Raw genomic sequence first — 7,336 nt, 5'->3', positions numbered from 1 at the left:
GACTTCTCTCGGAATGCCGGGCATGTCCGAGGGCTTCCATGCGAAAACATCGTTGTTCGCGCGGAGGAAGTCGACGAGCGCACTTTCCTATTTGGGAGATAGGGTAGCGCCAATCCGCACGGTCCGACCGTCGGAGCTTCTGGGGTTGAGGAGGACCTCCTTGATGCCTTCGGTGGCCTCGAAGGAGGTGGCCGACTGCTTGGAGTCGAGCTGGTCCTCGGCGCCCTCCGCGAGCTGGACCGCCGAATCTTCTGTGAAGGTAATGGCCGCAGCGTACTCGCAACATTCTACGTCGCACTCGTACGCCTTTTGGAAAGACGTGCCGACGGTGATGACCCCGTTGGGCCCCGGCAGCTTGAGCTTGAGGTAGGTGTAGTTGGGGATGACCATGAACTTGGCGTAGCACGCCCGCCCCAAGATGGCATGGTAGGTTCCACGGAATCCTACCACCTCGAAGGTAAGGACCTCCTTCCTGTAGTTGGAAGGGGTCCCGAAAGTGATGGGCAAGTTGATCTGCCCGAGAGGCATTGCCTGTTTCCCCGGCACGACGCCGTGGAATGGTGCCTTGCTGGGGTGGAGGCGGGAGCGATCAATCTCCATAGCGTCGAGGGTCTCGGCGTAGAGGATGTTGAGGCTGCTACCTCCGTCCATGAGCACCTTGGTGAGGCGCATCGTGCCGACGATGGGGTCGACGATGAGAGGGTAGCGTCCCGGCTGTAGGGCGCATCCTGGGTGGTCGGACCGGTCGAAGGTGATGGCGGATCCCGACCAGTCGAGGAAGGCTGGTGTTGCAGGCTCGGCCGCGTAGACTTCACGGCGCTCCAGCTTCTAACGGTGCTTGGAGTCGTACGCTGCCAGGCCGCCGAAGATCATGAAGCAGCCATCCACCTTGGGGAAGCCGTCTTCTTTCTCCTCATCGTCCTTCTTCTCCTCGTCAGGCTTCCGTCTCCGGTCGTCTTTCACCGGGTTGCCTACGAAGTACCTCTTCATGAGGTTGTAGTCCTTGTAGGCGTGCTTCACGGGGAACTCGTTATTCGGGCACGGTCCCTCGAGTAGCTTGTCGAAGAAGCCGGGGATGCCCTCTGGGTGCGGCTGTCCTCGCTTGCGCTCAACAGCAGCCACGAGGGGAGCCTCGTGCCGCTGCTTGTTCTTCTTCTTCTGCTGGCGGTTGGAGGTGCCCTCATTAGCATCCTCCTCCCGCTTTGCCTTGCCCTTGGAGCGGTCGAAGATTGCTCCAACGGCCTCTTCGCCTTAGGCATAGCTGGTGGCAATATTGAGAAGCTCCTCCATGGTCTGCGGGCCTCGGCGTCCTAGCTCGTGGACGAGGGGCTGACAGAAAGTTCCTGCCAGGAAAGCCCCTATGACGTCGGCGTCCGCGACGTTGGAGAGCTCGGTGCGCTTCCTGGAGAAGCGTCGGATGTAGTCTCGGAGGGACTCGTCTGATCCCTGGCGGCAGCTCCGGAGGTCCCAGGAGTTGCCGGGGTGCGTGTACGTGCCCTGGAAGTTTCCCACGAAAATCTCCTTCAGGTCGTTCCAGCTGCGGATCCAACCCGAAGGGATATGTTCCAACCAGGCTCGCGCCGAGTCGGCCAGAAAGAGTGGAAGGTTGCAGATGATGAACAGATCATCGTCCGCCCCACCGGCCTGACATGCGAGCCGGTAGTCGCTGAGCCATACCCCGGGGTTCGTCTCCCTCGAGTATTTGGCCACATTTGCTGGTTGCCTGAAGCGCGGCGGAAACGACGTGTTCAGGATGCGCGCGGAGAAGGCCTGGGGCCCCGCCGGGTCGGGGTTCGGGCTGCGGTCTTCTTCACTGTCGTAGCGCCCGCCGCGATGGACGTGGTAGCCACGATCTGCCCCCTCCTCCCTGTCTGCGCGGGAGCGCCTCTGCGCGTCTAGGGTGTCGCGGGCGTCGCGGACAGGGCCGATGCGTCGGTGAACGGACCGAGCCGCGCCTCCGGCTGCCGGGGTCGCACCGGGGCCTTGTCAAGGTCTCCAGTCGTAGCCGCAACGCGCGGTGGGGGAGTCCTCTGCCTCCCTTCGACGCCGTCGTCATTGGATCCCTCGGAGTGTACGTCGGCCATGAAGCATTCGCGCGAGGGGTGATGGCTCTCGTTGTCGGAGCCGGCGTCGGAAATCATCCTCGCCACGCCTACGAGCTCGTTGCTCGCGGGCGACACGGTCGTGGACCGCCCCAGGAGGCGACCATAGGTCGCCGTGGCATTGCGCAGCCCAAAGAGCCACCCCCTTGAAGGAGGCCCTCCGGCGCGCGCCTGGCCGCTCGCTGCTATCCCGGCGGTGGAGCCGGGGATGGTGGGGTGAGCGGGCAAGACGAGGAGAGGGATCAGCTCGATCCCCTCCCCGGTGGCGAGGAAGTCCAGACTCCCGAAGCGGATCAGGGAGCCCAGAGCGAAGCTGGCATCGTGGCTGGCCATCTGAAGCCGGAGATGTACGCACAAAGGTCCCCTACCTGGCGCGCCAATTGTCGTTGTCAAGATTAGCGGGTCAAGACTTAGACTAGTAAATTTCTTTTATGCGCGTAAGGCTTCAGATGGTGGCGTGGGAGACACGGGGTTAGACTGGTTCGGGCAAAGAAACGCCCTACGTCCAGTATCGGGAGCTGCTCGTGTTGCCCACGCGGGGTTCTGTAGTAGGGGTTACAGGAGTGCGAGAGAGGGATCTGATCCCAGGATTCTTAAGTGTGCACTGATGCTCTAAGTGGGTGTGAGTGTGTTCTGTTGGCTTGAGCCCCCCCTATCTCAGGCCCCCGATTCTCCTTTTATAGCACATGGGAGCCACCGGGGTTACAAGTGAGACCGGGTGTCAGGGGGAGTAAGAGAGACCAACAAAGCTAAGTAAAATACAACATAAGGAGAGGGACCAAGTTCCAGGACCGCCGCCCCTCGCTCCGGCCTCCGGCTCCTGTCAGCGCGTCCGTCGGGAGAGGGCGGCTGCCTCCAGATCCTGTCGATGATCTCTCCGGTGGTCGTTGCTGCCGTGAGACGCGGACGTCGCGTCCCTGTCATCGGGAGCGCGGGGCGCGAGAACGAGCGGAACGCCCTCCTATGCCGGACGGCACGGGCCATGAGTACCCTGTGGCGAATCAGAGAGAACCGCGGCCACTGCAGCTCGCACCGCACGGTCGCGCATGGGTACTTGTGACAGGTCGCGTTGGGAGCGCCAGCTCCTTTCTGCATGCCAGGGCCGCGGCGCATTTATGGTGAGGTTGACAGGGGGCCCACGAGATCTGCGTCCTGATCCTCCAATCTGCGCCCGAGGCAGATATTTGTCTTGTGGGCCCGAACGAGTCCGACCCCCGCGCCCAGGGTCGGGCGAGGCGGAGTTTTGCGGCGGGGGTCGGGCGCTCCCGACCCCGGTCCCCTGGGTCGGGCGAGGCGGAGTTTAGTCTTCAAGGGGTCGGGAATGTCCGACCCCGGGACACCGGGTCGGGCGAGGCGGAGCGTGGCCTCTCCCTCCCGTATTGGGCCGATGGCAGTCTTGTTACCTTAAGTGGGCCTGGGCCTTTACGTTTTGTTGTTTCCATGGGCTTGGGGAGATCATTAATATTTCCCCCCAACAGTATTGGAACGGCACTCTGGTTCTCCGCAAATGGTTCTCTAGCATGTCGACCCATTTCAATGGAGGGCAAAGTGAACTTTTATATCCAATCTCTCTCCTCGCATCACAAAAGTTAGTATCCCCGTACCGCTCAGGACCACAATTTTTGTAATACCTGGCCGATTTCATCATGTTAAAATCGAAATAGAAAGGCCTCCCAAAGGGAGGCAAAGTCCCCTGCTGGTGAGAGAGAAGGCGAAAAATGAATGAGCTAGTGACTATTTTCTAGCTTATCCCACTATAAAAACAAGGCACGGCTACGAGCCCACACCTAAGATCCGGATGCATCGTTGAGCTCATACGACCCATCCATGCTCTAGTCGGAGGCGAGGTGGGCGGCAACGTAGATGGGCCTTTGGGCGTGCGGCCCAGCAGTGAGCTGGAGGCGGAGTTGGGCGTATACCTGCCATGGGATATCTGTACCCACACACCAAATCTACACCCACTTCAAAAGGGGAGATATGGGTAGAAAATTATATACCTATTGCAAATGGGGAGGGTAGGGTATGAGGATGGTACAATTTATCCTTTGGATATGTATATATATGTAGCACAAAGTTAATTATCCATTGGATATGGGTGGCATTGGAGAGGGTAAAGAGTGGATAACAATTATTTGTATTTAGGTCGGAACAAGAGTGGATTTGTCCATACCCTCCCTAGTGGCGGGTCTAGTTGGGTGGCCACGGCGGAGCACGGGTGGTGGATGGGTTGCCGATGAGGTAGAGGCCATGATGGCTCATATTATAGATGGACAAACGGGCGGCTCAGCCCGGCCTGGCACGAGCCCGATTAGGCCTGGCCTGCTTAGACCCGCACAGTAATCGTGCCAGGCTGGGCCGGCCCACGTGCTGAAGGAGCAGCCCAGGTACGGCCTGCTGCCTTCTTAGGCAGGCTGTGCCGATCCGATAGCCCGGTGGGCCTTAATAGGCTTGTCGTGCCAATGCCGGCCCGCAGCACGGCTCCGGCTCCTCTTTTCCCCGCCGCGGCAGTGGAGGGCCACGGTCCCGGCCGGGGAGGCGGCGGCGAAGGGCCATGGGACTGGTCGGGGAGGCGGTGGCGGAGAGGCACGGCTCTAGCCCCTCTTTTCCCCACTGCCACGGTTGTGGAGGGCCACGGTCCTGGCCGGGGAGGCGGCGGCGGAGGGCCACGGGACCGGCGGAAGGGCACAGCTCCGGGGGTAGGGGGAGGCGCGGAGGCTGCGACGTGCGAGCGACCGGCTGGTCGGGCCGTCGGGGGCAGGGGGAGGTGGCGGAGGCAGGGAAGGCGCGGAGGTCGCCGGGGGCAAGCCGGCAGGGGGAGGCGGCGGAGGCAGGGGAGGCGCGAAGACAGGGAGAGGCGGTGGAGACGGATGCAGTGCGAGACTGCGGGGACGAGCCGACGGGAAGACCGGGGAGGCGGCTCGAAGCAGTAGGAGCGGAGGGGTGCGGTGCGAGACTAGGTTACGGCCGGGCTGAGGCAGGCCTGGCAGGCCGTGCCGCCCGTTTATGGCCCCCGGGCCAAATGGGACAGGCCGTGCCGGGCCAGCCCACGGGCTGAGGTAGTGGCCCAGGCTCGGCACGTGGTGCCGTCGTGCCAGGCTGTGCCTGGACCGGGCCAAAATGCCGTGCCGTGGGCCAGGCCACGGGCCACGAGCCACGGGCCAAATGGTCATCTATAGCTCATATGGCAAGGCTGCGACAAGGTGAATATTGAGCTGGTGGTGGGGTTCAAGGTGGCGGGCGAGCATGGTGCAGCATGCAGCGAGTGCTAGATGGCGGCGGAGCTTGCGGCGCCATGTTGCCGATTGAGAGAGGGGTACGCGGGGGAAGAGAGAGGTGGGTGGTACAGGTCCCACGGAGCTTTGAAGAGTGGGCTAAAAGTTGATCCGTTGGAGTAGTGGCTCGTGGTCTTATGCACTAATATGGAATGGTTCATAGCTTAAACAGTTGGAGGGGTCTAATACCAACAAAATTTAGTGTCCTATAGCACTGTGCTATCAGCGTTCAGCGTGCTAACAAGGGTATATAGGGCTTGTTTGGATGCAGCCCTGTTGCAGCAACATCTGACCCCGGACGCTCAAAATCGAACGCCTGTTACTGCTGCCTGGATCAATCAGCTTTCTCAGGTCCGAACCAAATAAGCCCATAGTGCTTCTTGTCCAAGAAATCGGCGACACGTGCTATGCGCAAGTTGATAAGCTACATGGATTTGAGGGTAGAATTGGCACAATATGTGTTATTGTGCTGATAAGTTCCAACCGGTACATGAAGCGCCGGTAATTCTCTTGTCGCTATTTTGTTTGCCGACACGCGTATAGTTTTACAAATTTTCATGTATGGATATTATTGATGCAATGGTCTATAAAATACTCCTCCATGTTATTATTAAAAAAAAGAATCACCTCAGTTTGGTTTGAACCTCGAACTACAAAATCAGGAATCTTTAGCCACCCAACTATTAAAACCGTTCATATTTGGCCCTCAAGTGGTTTTGGTGGGTGGTTTTGCTGACGTGAATGCCACGTGGTGGCGGGGCCCACCTGTCAGCCCTCCTCTCTCCTCTCACTTCTCTTGTCTCCCTCTCCTCTCTCTCTCTTCTCTCCTCTCCCTTTCTTCCTCCTCCGCCGACAACTGCTGGCCCCCGCGTCGGCCTCGTCCACCCATGGCTGGCCCCCATGGCCCCTCCTACCTTCTCCCCTCCCCGGCACCTCCCCTATGCCGGCCGCCGCTGGAGCCCCCCGCAGGAAGATAGAGCCGCCACCGTCGACGAGCTTCACCAAGCCATTCGCCTGCCTCGGTCGACGCCAACAAGAATGCACACAACCACGAGGATGCCGTCGCTGAGCCACATGCATCCCACCGGTTCTCATCGCTCATCATCCACCAGAGCGTCACCGTCCCATGTATCCTGACCCGGGCGTTGTCACCACCACCGTCTTCGATTCCAGCCATACCTGAGCACCTCCCTCGTCGGTGAGAGCCTCCGCACGAAGCCCTCCACCTCCTCTATCTCAAGCGCTACCCATCTGAACCCCTAACGCGCTGGACCGCCAGCGATTGAACGCCCGGTCGCTTCCACACCGCAAGCAGGTGCCCCTCCACTGCTCGCCAGGGCCTGCCCCGCTCCTTCCTGCACCGCCACTCGCCAAGGTCCGCGCCATCGTTCGCTGGCAGCTGCGTGAGTGGTGCGGTGATTGCACGTGGGGGGTGGACGTTGCTGCCATCGCCGGGCCTGGTGCCTTGGCGGCCTCCCCCGTTGGAATCGGGTGTGGCGCGGGCGAGCTAGAATCGGCCAGGAGAGGGGAGACACGGGGGGCGGTGGCGGCTGGCGCGGGGCAGGAGGTGCAGGGGCGGCTGGAGGTGCGGGGGATGGCCGGCGTAAAAGAGAGAGGGAGAGGAGAGAAGAAGGGGGAGGAGAGAGGAGGGATGACAAGTGAATCCCATCGCCATGTGAAGTTCACGTCAGCAGAAACCACCCATCAAAAATCGTCCGATGGCTAAATATGAACGATTTTAATAATTAGGCGACCAAATATTCCTGGTTTGGTGGCTCGATAGTCAAAACAGAACTGAGGCGATAGTTGGAAAAAAATCGCATGGATGTTGTTTTGGTTACTTGGCAGAGACTGTCACGGCCCGCGAATCAACGGCCCATCCGCAAGAATCTAGGGCCCAATCCACGTAAAACGGGGGTCGTCACCAGTCGGTCAGTCACATCTCAAGGTCGTCCTCGCCTC

This window comes from Setaria viridis, chromosome 4, assembly GCF_005286985.2.
Source record: "Setaria viridis chromosome 4, Setaria_viridis_v4.0, whole genome shotgun sequence".
Lineage (NCBI taxonomy): Eukaryota > Viridiplantae > Streptophyta > Magnoliopsida > Poales > Poaceae > Setaria > Setaria viridis.
Note: the sequence above shows the minus strand (reverse complement) of the source record.